This window comes from Amphibalanus amphitrite, unplaced genomic scaffold (genome assembly GCF_019059575.1).
Source record: "Amphibalanus amphitrite isolate SeventyFive unplaced genomic scaffold, NRLGWU_Aamphi_draft 001168F_arrow, whole genome shotgun sequence".
Taxonomy (NCBI): domain Eukaryota; kingdom Metazoa; phylum Arthropoda; class Thecostraca; order Balanomorpha; family Balanidae; genus Amphibalanus; species Amphibalanus amphitrite.
Genome location: NW_024882662.1, coordinates 161,233 through 183,239, shown reverse-complemented (window position 1 = coordinate 183,239; position 22,007 = coordinate 161,233). Strand labels below are relative to the sequence as shown.

The 22,007-nt window shown below is 49.9% G+C and overlaps 1 protein-coding gene across 1 annotated transcript in view; it reads right to left on the bottom strand.

Annotated features, from left to right (window-relative positions):
• The window catches only part of LOC122370792 (guanylate cyclase soluble subunit beta-1-like), a gene marked incomplete at its 3' end in the record, with an annotated part of 67,110 nt that overhangs the window by 14,010 nt on the left and 31,093 nt on the right, over positions 1 to 22,007 (bottom strand). The gene's annotated exons all lie outside the window — the stretch shown is intronic.

Genomic DNA, 22,007 nt, shown 5'->3' with positions numbered 1-22,007 from the left:
GTAGGATTGCGGGTTTTTTGAAGCGCTGAGTTTTTGCAGCGAGCTTTTTCTCTTAGGGCTTGCGAGATACCCGCGGAAACACATATCTCTTCAGCATTGCGCGCCACACAGGAATGCGGCTGATTCACGTGCTTTTGTGAGCGAGGTGCTTCCCTCCGGGAGAAATTCGCCGTCCCCATATGCTTAACACAGAGCCGAGCGGCGGCTGACAGGTGGCCGGCTCTCGGGAGATCGGCAGCCGACACTCGAAAAATCGACAAGCCGCCGCTGAATGCGCGTGCGGCAGTGCTGAGCCGAGTCGTTCCCACGGTCTGGCGGCCAGCTGGGTGGGGGCGGGGTGGGGAGTGGGGCGGCCGATTGCCAGCCGCTTCTCCACGGGTAGGTGCTGCCACCTGCGCAGTAGTTCCACTGGCGGCCGCCAGGCCCGTGCGGCAAGCGGGCCGTGCGCGGTAGTTCCGCCAGCGGCCGCCAGATGGATACCGCCGCGCGCGTCGTGTCTAACCTGACGAAGCTACAAAAAGTTAGATAACTTTAATAAGAGGGACGGTAAAGCCACAATTCCAACGCTGAATGCTGGGCAAAAGCAAAGGGATCCAACACAGCCATCTGTATTTACTGTATTTACCCTTTTCAGTCAGCGATAAGCCCCAGCAATCGCACCGCTGCAAAACTCGCAAGCTGTTCACCGTGCAGGGTATTGCATTATAAACACCGACCGGCTCTTTCATCGTAAGTGTAATCGCTAAATAGGTAGGACGCCAAAAGCAAGTGAGACATGATAGGTAGGTGAAATAAAATACGAATTGAAATTAAACACACCTTAAATTGTAAGCAAATCATTGAAAAAAAATCAAAACGCACTGAGACCAGGGAAAATTCGGGAAGTCTTTGGTGGACTAAAGACGTCTGATTTAAACGTCGGAAAGGAAAACTATTTTAGAACAAGTTCTTTGCGGTATTTAGGCAAGTTCAAGTTCACCTTTGGCAGGTTTTCAGTACATTAGCAAGTTTTCAGTACATTACCAAGTAGCAGGTGATACAGCAAGCTGGCAGGTATTTTGGCAAGTTCAACAAGTTTTTCGCGAATATCTAAGCTTCTAGACGTCCGATCAACACGGGACGAACACCAATCGGTCCCAAATTTTCTCCTTAATCATTTTATGGCCAACGCGACGCGGAGCGAGCCAAGATATCTTGTTTAATTATCCATTTGAGTAGGATTGCGGGTTTTTTGAAGCGCTGAGTTTTTGCAGCGAGCTTTTTCTCTTAGGGCTTGCGAGATACCCGCGGAAACACATATCTCTTCAGCATTGCGCGCCACACAGGAATGCGGCTGATTCACGTGCGATTGTGAGTGAGGTACCCCCAGTTGGAAGATTCGGCTGTAGAATATGTAGTTTTAAATACGTAGTTTGACGTAGATCTCGGAAAAGTGAGATACCCCATATGCTTAACACAGAGCCGAGCGTCGGCTGACAGGTGGCCGGCTCTCGGGAGATCGGCAGCCGACACTCGAAAAATCGACAACCCGCCGCTGAATGCGCGTGCGGCAGTGCTGAGCCGAGTCGTTCCCACGGTCTGGCGGCCAGCTGGGTGGGGGCGGGGTGGGGAGTGGGGCGGCCGATTGCCAGCCGCTTCTCCACGGGCAGGTGCTGCCACCTGCGCAGTAGTTCCACTGGCGGCCGCCAGGCCCGTGTGCGGGCCGTGCGCGGTAGTTCCGCCAGCGGCCGCCAGATGGATACCGCCGCGCGCGTCGTGTCTAACCTGACGAAGCTACAAAAAGTTAGATAACTTTGATAAGAGGGACGGTAAAGCCACAATTCCAACGCTGAATGTTGGGCAAAAGCAAAGGGATCCAACACAGCCATCTGTATTTACTGTATTTACCCTTTTCAGTCAGCGATAAGCCCCGGCAATCGCACCGCTGCAAAACTCGCAAGCTGTTCACCGTGCAGGGTATTGCATTATAAGCACCCACCGGCTCTTTCAACCTAAGTGTAATCGCTTAATAGGTAGGACGCAAAAAGCAAGTGAGAAACGATAGGTAGGTGAAACAGAATACCAATTGAAATTAAGCATAACTCAAATTACAAAAAATTAATTGAAAACAAATCAAAACGAACTGAGGTCAAGGGAAATATAGTCATTGGTCGTCTTAAGCACTCTGATTTAAACGTCGGAAAGGAACAAGTTCTATAACTCAAATTACAAAAAATTAATTGAAAACAAATCAAAACGAACTGAGGTCAAGGGAAATATAGTCATTGGTCGTCTTAAGCACTCTGATTTAAACGTCGGAAAGGAACAAGTTCTTTGCGGTATTTAGGCAAGTAAATACCAAGTATTTTAGAACAAGTTCTTTGCGGTATTTAGGCAAGTAAATACCTTTGGCAGGTTTTCAGTACATTAGCAAGTTTTCAGTACATTACCAAGTAGCAGGTAATACAGCAAGCTGGCAGGTATTTTGGCAAGTTCAACAAGTTTTTCGCCAATATCGAAGCTTCTAGACGTCCGATCGTCACCGGAAAAAACACCATTCGATCCCAAATTTTCTCCCGAATCTTTTTATGGCCAAAGCGACGCGGAGCGAGCCAAGATATCTTGTTTAAATATCCATTTGAGTAGGATTTCGGGTTTTTTGAAACGCTGAGTTTTTGCAGCGAGCTTTTTCTCTTAGGGCTTGCGAGATAGCTGCGTGCACACATATCTCTTCAACATTGCGCGCCTCACAGGAATGCGGCTGATTCACGTGCTTTTGTGAGCGAGGTGCTTCCCTCCGGGAGAAATTCGCCGTCCCCATATGCTTAACACAGAGCCGAGCGGCGGCTGACAGGTGGCCGGCTCTCGGGAGATCGGCAGCCGACACTCGAAAAATCGACAAGCCGCCGCTGAATGCGCGTGCGGCAGTGCTGAGCCGAGTCGTTCCCACGGTCTGAGGTACCCCCAGTTTGAAGATTCGGCTGTAGAATATGTAGTTTTAAATACGTAGTTTGACGTACATCTCGGAAAAGTGAGATACGGCCAGAAATGAGTGTGGGTCCCTCCGTTCTGAAGATTCTGATCGACGCCGATTGAAATAATTCGCCGTGCATATCTCGGCTTATTGACGACCGATTGACACGGGATAAACACCGATCGATACCAAATGGCTCTGTGGGGGGGGGGGGGGGGGAGTAGAGTGGCAAGTTTTCCTACCCGACGAACCCGGAATTATCCCGAGGGGGTAGGTGTGGGAGTAGAGTCGGGGGAACGGGGGGGGCGAGTGCAAGTACCAAGTACTTTCGCAAGTACCAAGTACCAAGTACTTATGGAAATACCAAGCAAATACCAAGTACTTTGGCAAATACCGAGTACTTATGCAAATACCAAGCAAGTACCAAGTACTTTGGCAAGTACCGAGTACTTTGGCAAGTACCAAGCAAGTACCAAGTACTTTTGCAAGTTCAGCAAGTTTTTCGCCAATATCGAAGCTTCTAGACGTCCAATCGTCACCGGAAAAACACCATTCGATCCCAAATTTTCTCCCGAATCTCTTTATGGCCAAAGCGACGCGGAGCGAGCCAAGATATCTTGTTATATACTATTTGGTTGCATTTCATCACGGCCGGCTGACGGCTGGCTGCCCACAGTTTGCCACGGCTGTGGGCGGCTGTGGCTGTGGAGCCACGGCTGCGGGGCGGCTAGGCTGTGGAAAATTGCAGCCGTGCAGAACTCTACTGCCCATGTCGGTATTCATCTCAAAATAGGCAATAGGCATGCTCATGATGTTCATGATGGCGTTCATGAGGTTACAATGCATCCGACTGACAGATCTGATCGAGGTGTTGGAAACGAAATCGCGTCCAACTGAAGAAGGGGGAGGGGGTGAAACGGCCTTTTTTGTCTCCTTCCTACTATATCTCTGCTATTTAACTTTCATTATCTCTTCCCATATCGATATAATCGACATAAAACAGCTCGGTGGTTGGGAAAGATCGACCGAAATTGACGTAAGAGTGACGTCATGTTCTGCACGTTTAGAACCAAAAAGGGCAACAGGAAGACATGTCACAATTACAGTTTTGAGAATGCATGAAAACATGAAAAAGATAAGAGGCTGATAGCGTTCAACGACTGATCAGATCCAAATGAAAGTAATGCCTTCCTCATGATTTTGTAAAGTTACGACAATTATGGCCAAATGATATGACAAATTTAGCAGAGATTTGAGGCGAATTGTTTACGTTTCGACTTTGTAACTTTAATGTGAAGCTTTATTTTAGGTATTGGCTTGTTTTAAATCGACATAACAAGTGTATAGTCGAATACAGAATGATGTTCCACTTTTCACAGACAATTATTTGTCTGGCGTGGTAGGCTGTGCCGCATCACACGGGCTGAGTTCACAATTTATAGCTTTGTCCCAATGCTCACAATCGACACGCTTAATTGCTTGATAAACGGCACAACTTAGCGCTCCGGTCAACTGATAGCTTCTGAGGAGTGGAACATCATTCTGTAGTCGACTATTCATGTTGAGTGCTCAGTGTCCATCTCCCCCCCCCCCTCCCTCCTGACCAATAGTGACAGTCCACCACCACTGCCAGTCGACCGGCTGTGTCGTAGTGTCGGCCAAATTCGATACCGAGCTGTAATTGCAGGGTGTGCTTGACACTATAGCAAGCGACAGCCGGCGGCACGGAAGTCAGGGTAGCTATTACCCCCACCCACAGTCTGGGGGAAGGGAAGTCGGGGCGATTCCGGAAACAGGCTGGGTTGTTGGTCTCTTCGATACAGAGGGATATGAAAGGTGAAATCAGGTATTATGCTAGAATACCCAAAGACCTACAATGCATAAATCATAAAATGTGAATGTGAAACCTTTTTTGATTAAATCATTTCGTTTTCTGAGGATTAGCAACTCCATGCATGCATGTCTCCCTCTCTCTCTCCCTCTCTCTCTCTCTCTCTCTCTCTCTCTCTCTCTCTCTCTCTCTCTCTCTCTCTCTCTCTCTCTCTCTCTCTCTCTCTCTCTCTCTCTCTTTCTTCACATAGCACGACCAGTGGTTGTAACAGGAACCACATAGGTAATCATTTGTTCGTAAGTGTAGGATTGAAAATGGTGATTCCCTCCATTCTCTTGTCCGTCCGTCAACTATCACGTCCTCATCCCATTTGCTCTTCCTTGAAGACGAATTCCCTCCACGAGTAAGCGCCATCCTTCCACATGGCATGACACATGCCTACTTCATTCTCAGAGCCGCCTACGAGGCTGGCTACAGACGCGCCTTAGAGGCCATCATTTATTCACGCGCCTGCAACACGTCTGTCGTCTCTAAAGTGCACTCTGTTTCACATGTCGGCTGCGAGACGGCCAGTGGCGGATCCAGGCTCGTCTCCCAGACCAGTGGCCGGTTTTCTTAAATGTTTAGGACTTCTGTCCCCCCCCCCCCCCAACCTTATTCTACATATGTTTTCAACCTGTCATTTATTTTTGGTATGATGCACGAACCCCTCCCCGTTCAACAACTTTTTTGATGTGCTGGCCAATAAACGCGAACCATGAGTTTTCCATGAGGCTAGAGTCACCATTGACGAAGCCACCCACGCTCATTCCTGCGTGCCCACGTGCATACGGGTATATAGGGCCTCGGTGCATACGTGCATTGCACACCGCTGCAGACGTGTCTCGATAGACAGGTGGTTCCCTGGCACCGACCTTCAGACTCCTGCCAACCCTTAGACGATGTGTCATCCAGCGCTTCCCTCTCTCCCCCGCTCCCTTCGCCCCGTCACGTTCCCCACTCTCTCCTTCCGTAGCAGCCGAAGCAACAGGCACCGCGAACGCTCCATCCAGTCGTCGGTTGCAACTTGCAAGCAATGAAATGATAACTACGATCACGTGGAGTGGATGCCAGATGCTTACATTTGCTAAGGAGCCAGGAGGACAGCGTAAAAATGTAATAACATACTCTGTGGCATAAATACATTTCCCGTCCAGATGAAACAAGACTGCACTAAACGTCTATGTACGTCAGATGTTTGGCGTTAGGTAATATAAAACCGTTTTTCTGTACAGACTTGCCCGTCTCGTAGTACTCCTTATACCAAGACCGTAGAGGTTTTATCGGCCTAAAGAACCTTGTTATGTGCCGGCAGAGAAAATTCCCAAGAACCAGAGAAGAGCACTCGACGGAATTAACAGCTTTCTCCCTACCCGACAACAACGAGGTCCAACATCGGCTGAGCTTCCAAGGTGCAGCAGCGACACCAAGCTACCGACCGACATGACAGGCAATACTTGCGCTATATGTTTGTCGGGTGCGTATTATTTAGGCCAGGGTTCATAATGTCCAGGGCATGATGTGTCCAGTGCTCGAAATGGCCAGTGCCTTGAATTCGCCAGTGTTCATATTGTCCAGGGATTACATGGTCCAAATGTGGCCAACTGGCTGCATATAGGGTAAATTCAAAGAGACCAGGGTTCATAATGTCCAGGGCACGATGTGTCCAGTGCTCGAAATGGCCAGGGTTCATAATGTCCAGGGCACGATGTGTCCAGTGTTCGAAATGGCCAGGGTTCATAATGTCCAGGGCACGATATGTCCAGTGTTCAAAATGGCCAGTGCCTTGAATGGGCCAGAGTTCATAGTGTCCAGGGATTACATAGTCCACCCAACCCAACCAAACCTATCCTAACCTAACCTAACCTAACCTAACCTAACCTAACCTAACCTAACCTAACCTAACCTAACCTAACCTAACCTAACCTAACCTAACCTAACCTAACCTAACCTAAGGTAATGATGTTTGCCTACCGGGGATAAGGAAAAAGTTTCTCGCATGAATAGATTGCAAGCAATAGTAAATCAAATATTTTTAGGTTAAGTGGTTACGCATCAGGCTTCAGGCCTTCGGCCTGAAGCCAGATACATAACCACTTAACCTAAAAATATTTGATTTACTATTGCCTGTAATCTCTCCTAAGGCATTGCCTTCGGCACTGCACTGCTTCGCATTGAGCTGGTTCCATGTTTTTTACATAATGACGTCACTTTCAGTGACTATGTAATCCCTGGACACTATGAACTCTGGCCTATTCAAGGCACTGGCCATTTTGAACACTGGACACATCGTGCCCTGGACATTATGAACTCCGGCCATTTTGAACACTGGACGCATCGTGCCCTGGACATTATGAACCCTGGCCATTTCGAACACTGGACACATCGTGCCCTGGACATTATGAACCCTGGCCTCTTTGAATATACCCTATCTGCAGCCAGTTGGCCGCATTTGGACCATGCAATCCCTGGACATTATGAACTCTGGCCCATTTAAGGCACTGGCCATTTCGACACTGGGCATAACGTACCCTGGACATTATGAACCCTGGCCAGAATGAATGCTCCCCATGTTTGTCACACAAGTAGGGTCCTGCATTGTATATGTGACTGACGCATTACATTATACTTTAGGCATGGAATATGCTATGTTGCACTAAATACACACGTCATGCGTGCTACTACACGTAACGCAGTAATGCACTCATGCAAAGTAATCGTGCCGCTCTCCACTATCGTTTATCTATCTTATTCGTGTAAGAACAACGTAGTAGCGTAGCGTAGTGTTCAATACTACTCTCACACAACCATCGGACTACAATGTAACACACTGTTTTTGCTCTCGCACTACACTGCGCCAGTGTGTTAAATTACACTCGCAACACGCGTGCAACATCAGAGTGTGTCTCCGCCCGCTGGCGCCTGACTGCGCATTTATGATGGGGGAAAGGGGCGGGGACGGGGGCCGTGAGTGGGGAAGGGGCAGCTGAGGGGGGACGGTGTGGGACGGGGAGGGAGGGGAGACGGTAGGTAGGGGAGGGTAGGGGAGGGAGCGAGCCAGGTCATTATGCAGTCGCACGCGACGCCTTGGCCTTGACTATGCCGCCAAAATCAATCATACGCGGAGTGGGGGAGGGGTAAGTTAGACGTAGACTTGCCGCGATGAAGCTGACTTGGCAAAAAGAAAAACAGAACTGATACGCGTTTATTGTAAAAGTTTGCATAACAGATTGCATTTGCAAAACCATCGGAATCAGGGCGACGCCCGCCAAAAATTGGTGCTGTCTTTTTTTTTAATTGGTGCTGTCTTGTCCATATCGTTGAAAAAAAAACATTTACTTATGTCTACTCAAAGCTTCAGATGGGATGGTGAAGTCCTCATGTTTACGACAGTCTGCCCGTTACTAATTAAATGTCTGACCACCATATCCGCTATCTTGCCCACGCTTTCCACCAAAAGAGCCCGCAAAAACAAACTATCTCAATCAACAACGAAAAACTTATCAAGACTCAGCAAACGACTTCCGAAAATCTACGGACAAGACAAGTAATGAATAGGAGCAAACGAACGACCTATCAGCTCTTTGCGCTCCTGAGGAGGGATGATGTGGCCTCCGCCACCACTAGCAATGTCTCGTCACTACTGACACATTGGGAATAAACAACTGGGTCGTTTCTTTCTACATCTATTGTCAGCAGTGCGTGTGTGGCAGCAGAGAAGTTGGTAACGACCAACTGACCGTAAAAAACCTGTCAATCACACCAGACAGAAAACAATGTAAAATGTTGCCTGAGCGAGATTGCGCCACTCTGACTGCATAAATGCACACATACTTGTTCACACCAAGTGCAAGCAATATGAATAAATCTTAGTCAACTCAACATGATGTCTGAAACAAATACAAATACGTACGCATAATGCCAGGATTAAATCAGTTTTCCATTAACCAAGGGCGATTAGATTATACACAAACTTAATCAGCGCACATGACTAGAAAAATAGGAACGTACTCTTTCCAGGTAGGTACGCCGAGCAACACAATGTCCAACTTTCTCCAGACGCGTTAGCAGTTCGGGTCACATGCAGCATTCACATGCGGGGGACCCTGCCAGGGGAAAAGGCATGGGTTAACGACACGTAGAACGCCGCAACATGGCTCCCCAAATTTGTGTAACACAAATTTCGTGCTATCTCACTCTTACAATCTAGAAACCAAAATTAATCAATAGGGGACTTCCCGAGATGCCAAGCTTATTTGGCCTTATGATCTAATGTAACAGCAAATATCGTCCGACGTCCGCACTCTGCGGCACACTGGCGTTTCACACGCTCGTCTCGTCTCCGTCACACCGCTAGATGTCGGAGCATCGACCGCACTAGTTCTATTACGGTCGCCGTACGCTGCTACGAGTACCACTAAGGTCACCGCTCGATCGGTGCCGTCGCCTTTCTCACACATGGCCGAACTTACACATTCGGCACTTGTCAGTTACTGGGAGTTCTTGCTCCCCGACTGGGAATCATCCCGGTCGCCAATCAGTAGAATCACACGATTCACTGGTCGATCGTAGTTCGTAGAACCGATCCGCACGCACACCTTGCGGACCAGGCCGTCTCCGCTCGGATACACACTGGTGATGCGGCCGAGCGGTCACCGCGAGCGCGGCTCGTCGTCGTCGATGACGGCGACGATGTCTCCAGGCTGCAGATTTGGGTACCGATGAACCCATTTCTGCCGCTCCTGCAGGGTCGGCAGGAACTCCCGTCTCCAGCGCCGCCAGAATTGGTCCGCCAGAAATTGGACACGCCTCCAGCGCTGACGCACGTAGAGATCGGATTGGGAGAAACTACCGGGATAAGGTACTGCTACTCTACTTTTCAGTGTTAGTATTTGATTGGGGCTGAGGGGCAGGAGCGTATCGTCCGACGCTCCGCTGAAGTACGAGATCGGACGACTGTTGACGATCGCCTCGCACTCCACCAGCAACGTCCGGAGTAGCTCGTCGTCCATCGTGTGGCCATGGGCCACGATGAGGGGAGTTAGAACTGACCTCACGCTCCTGATCATGCGCTCCCAAACTCCTCCCATGGCGCTTGCCTGTGGCACGTTGAATTTGAACTCGAACCAGTCACAATCTTTCTTGAGCAGCTCTCCTCTGATTCGGATGTGGTCGTCCTCCTTCAGCGCCTCCTCCAACATGTTCTTGCCTCCGACGAAGTTCGTCCCGTTGTCGCAGAACAGCTTCCGAACGGGACCCCTTCGACAGACGAGGCGCCGAAACGCGTTCAGGAAGGAATCTGCTGAGAGGGAACAGACGGTCTCAAGGTGGATGGCACGGGATGCCAGGCAGCTGAAGAGGATACCCCAGCGCTTCACTTGGCTCCTCCGCTCCTTGACATAGAAAGGTCCGAAACAATCGACCGCGCAATGGCTGAAAGGCTCCACCGGCTCAGTCCTCTCAAGTGGCAGATCCGCCATCTTCTGCATCCGTGGACTTCCGCGAAGTTTCTTGCACGTGACGCAGCCTAGAATGTAGCTGCTTACCGCGCGGCGACCACCAATGACCCAATATCCGGCCGCACGGAGCTCGTTGAGTGTCGTACCACGCCCACCGTGGCACGTGTTTTCGTGGCACGCCTTCACGATCAGCTCGGTCACGTGACTCTTTCTTGGGAGGATCACCGGGTGGGCAACCTCCTTTGACAGCGTGCTGTTCTTCATGCGCCCTCCGACACAAATCAGTCCGTCCTCTCGGAGGAACGGATCCAGTCTGTAGATCGGGCTTTTGCGTTTTATAAACTTGTCTCTGCCCGTGATTCTGTTCTTGGCTGCCTTCTCTTTGGCATTTTCTTCGCGTCCACATTCTTCGTAGTTTCCTTCTTGTTGCTGTGACGTCAGCAGGCTCAGCTCTTCTGTGAACGCTTCTTTCTGAACAGATTTCAAAATCGCTTGTTCTGCTCGCATCAGGTCGTCTACGGTCATTCGTTCGACCGGCACGTACGATCTGACGTCCGTCGTGCCTCGATTCTGACTTGGTTTGCTGGCCAAGATGGTCATATAACGCCGACACAAGGCTACCGACTTCTTTGCTCGGTGCCAACTGGAGAAGTAGCCGAGGCGCTTCGCGAGCGAGTGGTCTCCACTGGATATCGGGGGCACGTCGTCATCTTCACCGGATACAACTCTCTGTTCTTCGTCGAGCTCGCTATTTGGTTTGGTTGCATCCCCCTCACATTTTCCTTTGGCGTCACCTTCAGTGTCTCCTCGTTTCGCCTCCTGGGAGATCCTTCCCTCGTCGTCTTCACAGGACTTCAAGACCGTGGTCCGGTATGAAGAACGTTTCACTTCTGAATCGTCGTTTGGGACGATGAACTCCTGCTCTGTATCGGGGATGTTGACATCTGCTGTAAGCAGTTCTGGACCATGCCACCACAGGTTGCTGGTGAACAGTTCTCTCGCGCCGACTCCTCGGGAGGCTAAATCCGCTGGGTTGTTCTTTGACTCGATGTAATGCCACTGCCGAGGCTCTGTGTGCTGTCGGATGTATTGGATCCTGTTGGCTACAAACACGTGAAATCGCTTCGCGTCGTTGCGAATGTAGCCGAGAACTGCGCGGCTGTCAGACCAGAAGTATTCCTCATAGTCCCGGATTGACAGCTCGCTTCTGAGAAAGCAGCTTACTTGTACAGAAATAACGGCACCAACCAGCTCAAGTCTCGGGATGGTGACCGCTCTCACGGGTGTGACTCTGGACTTCGCCATTATCAGCGAGCTGGCGATCCTGTCGTCCTTGAAGACGGTCCTGAGGTACGAGCACTGGCCGCATCCATCGTAGCTCGCGTCCGAGAAGTGATGCACTTCGTACTTCTTCACTTCACTGAGCTCCTCTGAGACGAAGCAGCGGGGAACCTTGAGCATGGACAGCAGCTCAACGTCTTCCTTCCAACAACGCCACTCTTCCTCCATGTCCTCGGGAATTGTGTCGTCCCAGCTGTACTTGTCCACGCACAGGCGTTTGAGAATGTTCTTCGCCACGAGAGTGCATGGGCTGATAAATCCAAGGGGATCATAAATCGCGCTCACTGATGACAGAATACCCCTTCTCGTCGCTGGCTTGCTGGGAAAACTGACGTCGATACACAGCGAGTCTTCCTCGGTCTCCCACTTCAGGCCCAACACGCGTTCAAGAGGGAGAGGCGTCTCTCCGTCCAGTGCCAGCTGACAGCTCTTCGACAAACTGTACACCGGCAGTGCTTTCAAAACGTCTCTGTCGTTGGAGATGAACTTGTGGAGGTTGAATCCTCCCTTCGAACACAGACTCACCGCGTCCCGTATCAGTCGGACCGCGTCCTCCGATGTTTTGGTCGAAGCCACTCCATCGTCGATGTAGAAGTTCCTCTCCACAAAGGACGCAGCTTCGGGTGAGTACTCCTCTCCGTACATCTGAGCTGTCTTCTTAAGAGCAAAGAGTGCAACTGCTGGAGAGCTCGTAGCCCCGAAAAGGTGAGTGCACATTCGGTACTCTCGCGGCTGCTCGTCGAGATCTCCGTCGCTCCACCAGAGGAACCGGAGCAGGTCTCTGTGTTCAGGGTTGACGCGCACTTGGTTGAACATGCCTTCGATATCTCCACTGAACGCCACAGGGGCTTCCCTGAAACGCACGAGAATGCCAATGAGGCTGTTGTTTACATCTGGTCCCTGGAGAAGACGAGCGTTCAGGCAGTCATCCTTGCAGAGTGCGCTGCAGTCGAACACGACCCTCAGTTTTCCTTTCTTCTCATGGTACACACCGTGGTGTGGTACGTAGTTGACCATGCCGTCACGGTCTCTCTCCTCGTCCGGAACCGGTTCAGCGTATCCTTTCAGGAAGAGATCACTCATGAAGGCCGCGTAGTCAGTTCTCAGCTTGTCGTCTCGAAGGAGTCTTCTTTTCAGTTGGGCTAGTCTGGCTTCTGCGAGATCTCTGTTGTTTGGCATTGACTGGCCTTCTTTCAGCGGAAGGGGAGCTTCGAAGTGGCCTCCTTCTTCTTTGTGCATGCCCTCTGTCATGACCTTGACAAACTGTATGTCTTCTTGGGACATCGCCTTTTCTTGTCTCTGATCAAAGAAGCCACTGTCGAAGACCTGTTGAACCTCTCGCAAGCTGACATCCTTGACTCTGGTCCGGTAGGCAAAGTGACACAACTTCTTGCGCTCATCACCCGAGCCGACGTAGAAGCATCCCTTCGGTTCGCTCTTGCTGATGAGTCCTACTATACCCCAGCCCAGAAGAGTACGCACAGCCCAAGGATCGTCTTCTTCTCCTGGGATGACTTCCCTGGGCTTGATGATGCGCGGACAGTTGACGCCCAGAAGGAGTCCGATGTCCGCGTCAGATTGTGGCACGGGAATCTTGTCTGCCACTTGGTGAAGGTGCGTCCACTTGAGGCATGTTTCAGGTCTGGGTATCAGTGTGTGATCTGCTGGGATCTCCTGGCGTGAATACAGAGTGGGAAGGTCTACCTTCTCACCGTTCTCCAGGCTTTCGACGACGAGTCCTGACGTCGACATGCACTTCAGTATCTTGCGACCATTCATGGTGCTCAGCTCCAGCTCGACTTCGGTGGCTTCTGGATGAAGGGCGTCACAGAGAGCGTCAGTCACAAAACTCGCATCCGACTGCGGGTCGAGCAGTGCATACGTGACGACCTTACGCTCGGGCTGATCCTGGCGGTACAGCTTTACTGGAACAATCATTGTGTGACAGTGAGAGGTACTGCAGTCTTCGACGTTCTGGACCGTGGATCGCAGTGAAGACGCCTTTGCTTGCATTTCGCCTCTTGTGGGCTTGCTGTTCTCAGTCTCACTGTGACCGCGAGCGTTAGCGGTTTTGGCGAGCGCTTCGTCATGGAGGAGCGTTGGGTGCGCCTTGGAGCACTTATCGCACTTGTCTCTTCTCCGGCAATCGCGCCACATATGGCCTGGTTTCAAACATCCTCTGCAGAGTCTCTTCTTCAACACCTGCACCTTGCGGTCTTCGAGGCTCATGGCCATGAACTTCTTGCAGGCATGTACAGTGTGATCTTCACCGCAGATGATGCAAGGACGTCTGCTTCTTGTCGTGGTTTCTTTAGAAACTGAACGCTCCTCGGTTTTATGGCCGCACGCTCCACAGGGGTTGTCGGTGCTTGACGTGAAAGTATGCACCTTTCCTCTCGCCTGCTTCGGGTCTCTTGTGTGCAGACTCTCTTCCATTTGCACACTCACAGGTCCGCAGGCGATGCGTGCTTCCGTGGCCACCAGCTCCACGAAGTCTGTAAAAGTCGGGTAGCTCGGGGTAGCGCCGTAGACACGGGTGTCCACAAGCCGCTTCCATCTGTCAGTGACGTAGGCAGGGAGCTTCTTGAGCACCAGGTGAATGGTGTGCGGGTCGTCCAGAGCTCGCATGCCTGGGAGGGCAGCGGAGGCCATCAAACAGTGCTCCAATAAGTCTGCGAGTCGCTGGAGTCCTTTGCTGTCCCCCGATCTTACTATGGGCCATTCCCTCAGTCGATTCAAGTAGCTGCTAGCCACGAGGAAGTCGTTGCCGTACCGTGAGACGAGCTTCTCTTTGGCCTTGATATAGGCATCAGCTGTCCGTAGATGTAGGAACCCGGCGATAGCACTGTGGGCTTCACCATCGGTGTACCTGCTGAGGAAGTGTAAGCGTTCCACTGTACTTGAGGTCCGATGCTCCACGTACGTTTCGAACGCTCTCAGCCAGATCGGGAACTTGTCAACACTTCCGGTAAACACACCAGGTTCGATCATGGGCAGGCGGCCTTGCTTGCCCTGGTCTTTGAGGACGTTCACCAGACTCGCTAGCACTTCAGTGGCGGTTGATTCGCTGACCTCCTTTTGTACCTCTGGTTCTTCCTTGGTTCTTGCAGCATGAGACGCTTCTTCCTCACTAGGGGTCTCTCTTCTTGTCTCGCCCTTCGTAATAGGGTGCTCCGACTCGCTCATTCCTTCTTCCCTTTCGAACTTAAGCAGAGCTTCCTTCTTTGCTGTAAGTATGTCATGTTCGGTCTCCAATTCCAGCTCTCGCATTTTCCACTCCAGCTCCTGTCGCTGACGCTCGATCGCCAGTCGCTTCTTTGCTGCAGCAGTCCTGGCCTCCAGCTCTGCTCGCTTCTGGGCATCTTCAAGGTGCATTAGACTTATCTTCGCCCGAACGGAACTTCCTGAAGATTTGAGAGAGATCGATGGTTGTGCGTCTTGTGTCTTGTGGGTTGGCTCCAATCTCCCTTCCATCTCTTCCTTCATCGTGTTCATGTCATTCATGACATCTTGGTGCCTCATTGTACGCTCTTGTCGTTCGCCTTCTGAAAGGAGTACTAGCAGCTCACTGTTTGTTTGAACGAGACTGATGTAGGCTCTCTTCCATTGGATGTACGCTTCCTTGAGCGTCTCATCTTCTTCGCCTTCGTCAGAGCTCTTCAGACTCTTGATGATATCGACACCGGTTCTCTTCAACTCCTTCACACATCTCTGGTACTTCTTTTCCTTCGTGTCGATCTGGAACTGCCTCCCTTCTTCGGTGAGTGTGACGTGCCTCCCACTACGGGATGTGAGACGGTCAACTCCATCAGCAGGTTCGCCACCTTCTGCCATTTTGGTGACCTTGCTTTCAATCAGTGGGAGTTAGTGGATGACAGAGACAGTTTCGAACTACTGATGTCAAGAAGGATGATATGACAACGCACATGGGTCTGGAGACTGGAAGTCAACGTTTGTTAATGGGTTAGTTAATGGTCTAAGCTACTGGCAAGAGGAAGAGTTTTTACTGATGTGGCCTCCGCCACCACTAGCAATGTCTCGTCACTACTGACACATTGGGAATAAACAACTGGGTCGTTTCTTTCTACATCTATTGTCAGCAGTGCGTGTGTGGCAGCAGAGAAGTTGGTAACGACCAACTGACCGTAAAAAACCTGTCAATCACACCAGACAGAAAACAATGTAAAATGTTGCCTGAGCGAGATTGCGCCACTCTGACTGCATAAATGCACACATACTTGTTCACACCAAGTGCAAGCAATATGAATAAATCTTAGTCAACTCAACATGATGTCTGAAACAAATACAAATACGTACGCATAATGCCAGGATTAAATCAGTTTTCCATTAACCAAGGGCGATTAGATTATACACAAACTTAATCAGCGCACATGACTAGAAAAATAGGAACGTACTCTTTCCAGGTAGGTACGCCGAGCAACACAATGTCCAACTTTCTCCAGACGCGTTAGCAGTTCGGGTCACATGCAGCATTCACATGCGGGGGACCCTGCCAGGGGAAAAGGCATGGGTTAACGACACGTAGAACGCCGCAACAAGGGACATTCAGTAAAATCTGCTCGCATCAGCGCTCCGAAAATGCAACTATACAGCAAACCTAAAGCTGTCACAACAAGGATTATGGTGAAGCGACACATTGCCCATTGAACGACGATTCAGAAACGTTGCAAGATTGAGCGCTGTGTCTGAAGAAAAAGTTGCACTTCTGCCTCCGTGGCTTTTAGGAAAAATCGGGAACGTCAAACTCATTTGTTGAGCTTTTGAAAAAGAAACCCTATGTCCGGGTTCGAAGCCTTCGCACAACGCAGGGCCCGCTTATTTGGGTATACAGAGCTGAGGATCTTGAACGTGAACTGAAGTAGCATTTTTAACTCTGGGGTGGACAAAATAACTTATCAAGGGCAAAATAACTTATGGACAAAATAACTTATCAATAACTTATAATGAAAATAACTTATAAACTTACCCCTTTCCTCCTATTCAGGCAGTGTCAGAGATTTCCAATGGTTCTACCATACCCTGTTCTATCATTTAAGTGCCATATGAGCATATCGCTTAAAGGGTTGAACTACGCCCCCTCCCCCTGGCCAGTCGCGATATGGAAAAGGGTCTGTCTGGCCAGGAGCGGGTTGACATAACTTATTCTTACACGAATGCATTTAAATCCGTAGCATATCACCCCCTCAGGTCAAGTCCAGTCCTTTCTCAACTGTTCCATCTTTTATAGACCGCTATATGTCAGAGCACACCGTATGTGTCGGTCGCCATGACCATGAGAAGGGGGCGGGGGAGCTCAGGCTCAGACTTTTGGCTCGGAGCTGGCAGCTGTCGCCTCAGCCCTTAGCGTTCCCAAGGACCTCGGTGGAGTCGGGCAGAGCGTCAGCGTGGGACGGCGTCACCCGCTCGTACAGCCATGCCAACAGGAGACACGGTGCTTCCCCGTAAAGCTCGTTAAGCAGGCAGGCTCCCGTTGCCGAATATGGACACAGTTAATGAGGATTGTAGACCCACGGCTAGTGCTTCTTGCATGAAGAGGTTTGTAAATATCTTTGCAAAAGTTAGATAAAAAATGAATATAAAAATGACACTAGTTCTTACACCCAGCAAAATGCATGCGTAAAATTATATGCATCAAATCACATGCGTATCGCGAAAACCTGCTATACTCTACATATAGTTATGTTAAATAGTTCCCAGTTCCCCTCACTGAATGCGCCCCTGCGGCAGGTGCGACTCCACCTCTCCTCCACCTGAGTGCGCCTCTGGAACTCATGGTATATTCATCGTGGTCCATTCAAAGCGTGTTAGGGCTGAAAGTGAGCGCTCTTCGGTACGGGACATGGGACCCGAGCAGGGCCTCACATATCGGTCCCCGCGCCAAACCTGGCGGTTGCCCATCCCGCATTACAACAAATCAGTTGACTCACCGTCTAAAGTTCGATGGAATGACTAGTTCAATCAACAGGGGAACTCCTGTGCAACCGATGGGTTTCCCCTTGAGAAGTTCCGCGAAGTGACCTCAACAAGCCCCCACAGCCGGTTGCTAAAATGGCATGGCACGTTGTAGCTAGCGTATTGTGGTGAACTTAAAATAGTCATGCATGTGCACTGTTGTATAGTTAATGAGGAAAACGAATCATATCCACCACCTAGTACCTATCTCACATATCTGCACCGAAATGATTGGCGTAAGGCTAAGCCATATGACAATCAACCTTCACCACAATCCATGAGCAGCCAGCAACCGTTCTCAGGGGAGCTAATGGGTGAATCATATTTTTATATGCGGCCTGGTAAAGCCCGAGACCCACCAATAATTTCGGCATTGGCAGTCATAGATAAAAATGTATTCGACATTCTAAAATTTACCATTGAAGCCCTTTAACTAGTGTGACATTTAAGTGATACCTACCGGTGTTTAATTATGCTTTAATGTATTATTCCTATTGGTAATCTGAGCATTTTTTCATGACATCATCCGGATGGCGTCAATCACCGATCGTCAAAACGTTTCAGGCTCAACTGAGCAAATGAACATTTCAGGTTACACCAGAGGTTACAGGATACGATTATATCAGAGCGGCCTCCAGCAAGAACGCTACAAAACCACTTACCGCATAAGCCGAACCGGATGAATCCCATTAGCCGCCGTTATCTGAGGCTTGTTTTAGAGATTCGGTTAGTGCCAATACCTAGTTCCATGGCCAGAGTAACTCTATCACCCATTACCGTGTAATGCTTAGCTTCCTCTCAGTTCCACTGTCAGGTTTTCTCAGCTTCACTAAGTTTTCTCTGAGCTGTGTTACTCTGAGTGCATTTGCGTGTCAAAGATCTCCTTTGAGTTACACTGAGTTACACTGAGTTGCCATGAATGAACTTGTGAGCTCTCCTGAACTCCACTAATTTCCTATGAGTTCTTGACCACCTCTGAGCTCCTCAAGTTCCCCTGAGTTCCTCTTAGTCCCCCTGGCTCCCTCTGAGTTCCTCTGACCTCCTCTGACCTCCTTTGACCTCCTTTGACTTCCCTTGAGCCCGACGCGGGTCAGCGGGGTCGCTTCTGAGGCACCTCCGGCCGCCGGACAGCCGACCTAACACTCGCTGACTGATGAATTAACATCACGGACTGTGTCGGAAACCGTATAGCACGACATTGGTGTTCACGGCTGAGTGCCAGAGACAAACTTAGATAGATACAACATACATGCTGCATACATATTCAGTCGAGACATCTGTTACTCACTCGTACATCCGATACAAGCTCTGTTACATGCATCGGGCAGTTGATGGCTATAAACAACAACAGGATATTAGGATATATACATGAACTCAACTCAACGGAACGAACAAGGAGCTGAAGGATGGAACGCAGACTCAAAAGGATACATGGACGGTGCAGAATACCTACTCATATAGAATAGAGATGCCGACGAGCTTCAAATGCATTTGATTTTGTCAATGTTTATTTACCCGATTAGCTAACATTTTCGGTACTCTTCCAAACGAAAGGTAAATAAATACGACTAATCCACAAGAGAATCGGCAATATCCATAGCCAATGAAGCGTGCATCTCCTGCCGTTACTCGCGATGGAAGCGTCAGTACTCAGTACCGAGCGGACCCACACAGCGTCATTCCGCAATGGCTCGGGAGCTCGGGGCTGGGTAATGCACACCGCCCTCCATATGACCTCGCATGTGTCGACCTACTGGTGCTCAAAGGCTCACACACACGATCCTGAAGGGCTGACGGCAGCACGCGAGCTGTTCCACTGGCTGGTCTACCTTTGTAATGGAGTAAATGCGGGCACAAGGTAAGCTCGAGCATATTAGCTCGAGCACATATTAATTAAGTATAGGTGCAGTGTAATTACTGTACGACAATGTCCAACTACCCCTGCAATCAAGGCATGTACACTGTACAGCCCACCGCTAAAGTAATGTAGGGTTTTACCAATCTCAACGCTTGGCTTTGACTGGCGATTGTTTAATGCGGAGTGATCGAAAAGAAGATGTCAATAGCTAAAATTGCAGCTGCAAGGGTGACGATACATATAAGCTACATTCAATGTTTCATTGTAGTCTGGCTAATCGTTCCTAAACTTCAGAAGCAGAACATACCCATGACTGAAACCCCACATTACTTCTGCTGTGGACTGTACATTGTACATGAGTATCCATCAGGTAACCGCATAAATGCCCTGTTCTATAAACCTCACATCCCCAATATTTCACAGCGAAAGGAGCAGTACCTAAGTAAGTCGTGACTTTTATATAAACATCTATGCATCGCTGATATTTAAGCAGCTCTTCATCACTTTATCTTGTCTACCCTTCTATCTTTTTTCGTGACCGTTACATAATAGTTGTATTGAAGAAAGGGAAGGAGATAAAGAACATGACAGGTGATTGGAAGGCAGAGACAGAGACGGAGAGAGCGAGAGAGAGAAAGAGGGGGAGGGAAGTGGAGTGAGGAGGAATGGAGCAGAAAGAGTGCCTCTGTGTGATCAGCTGCCAAATGAGGGAGCGGAGGAATTCGGCAGGGGAGGGGCTGACACAAGGAAAGGAGGCTGACAGAGGAGGGGGCAGGCATAGGGGAGGGGCTGACCGAGGGGGACTGACACAAGAGGGAGACTGAAAGGCGTGCGGAGAACACCGAGCGCACAGTCTGACAGTGGAGAGAGATTCTGGAGGCTGATAAGACAACAGCCAGTCCATGGTGCGGTAGTTCGTAACGCATCCATGCTTTTGAAAACCGGAGTCACCGCCCACTAATTGACTGAGTTGTGGTTGAGCTAGGAGATAGGACCCTGTAAGGCCCATGATGGGGCCGTATCATAAACAGTATGGCATTGGCGTGTGCCACATTGGGTATGGCTAAAACGGGAGGACCATTCCTAGTTCCTGCAACTTTTTTCATCATTGGACATTGATTTGAAATATAAGAAATGTGACAACTGTATGCAAGTAAAAAGAAAAGATTCTACTTAGAAAATATTTATATGGTAATCATTGTTAGACCGGCGGCTTTTTGATAGGTAATATTAGCCGAACGGCTATCTGGCGAATGCACCTAATTTGACCATAGCTGCATCTAATCTGCACCTAATTTGCAACAAATGTGTACCAGATGGCTATCGTGAAAACGGCTGATATTTGGCTAGACCCTTTCGGTCTATGGAGGCATTTCAAGGTATTGACATAAGGGATCATGCAGTGAGGAAGGACCGTGTCAATCACCGATTGTTCCGCCATGCAGTCAGGCGTCAGCTGAGACCCATCCCGAGAGTGTTCTGGTGCGATAAAAAAGGCCGGCCAGTCGCTCAGTACGGTCAGCCCGAACAGGTCTGCTCCATCTGGAGCCATGTGGAGCAGCCCTCCCGACCGGTTGTCTGGTGGGATGGCCGTCAGCCCGGACAGGGAAGCGTGATCAAGGATGATCAAGGATATGACTTGGATGGACCGATTTTCAGGATAGAAGTGACGAACGAGAGACCCAGTTAGGCGTGGTCATCTTGGTGTAGAGATGTCGCACGGCTGGTTCTTGGGTTCAGTTTTCACCGCCCTCTCAGAAATCATCTCCTTCATTGATATCGCTCTCGTGCTTCTGGGTAGCTGTCCTCCCAGCTGGTTACCGCGATTACTTTAACTTTTGTGTGGCACGTCTATGGGCACGGGTTCAGCCGCGGCGGAGCAACAGAATGTGGTGGATGACGGTACTTACTTCAGTTCTTCAGCTTCAGTTATATGCCTCGCCTACCAAGTAGTAAAGTAATCTTGCGTCTACCTATCCTCACATCTCATGCCATGCCCCCCCCCCCCCTCCAAATGGTTTGTTAGACCCAAAGGGCTAACAAACCATTTTCCAACTAAACAATGCAAGCGAGGCATATAAGAATATACTCGGTCTCTGTTGATAAGTCATGAGCTCAGTTCTGTCTCATGTCTGCAGACGGAAAGACAGAGAGCGGACTGGCATGTCTGGAGCTGTATAACCCCTCGCTGACAGGATCGCTTGCTCTCCGTCTGACGTGGCTTCTCTGTCCGTCTCTTTCTAGTTGCGATGTCCGTCTGTCTTTCGTCTCTCTCTCTCTCTCTCTCTCTCTCTCTCTCTCTCTCTCTCTCTCTCTCTCTCTCTCTCTCTCTCTCTCTCTCTCTCTCTCTCTCTCTCTCTCTCTCTCTCTCTCTCTCTCTATCTCTCTCCACATCTCCCCCCAAGGCCCAAACTCACCCCTCCCTTCCCTGCCTATTTCCACCACACAGTTCCATTTCCAGCCCACTTCCCTCTCACAGCCGTGGACCCATGTCCGTATTCCTCGTCTATGAGGCACCGACCAGCTCCGTGCGTGCCTTTAGCGTTCCCAGCG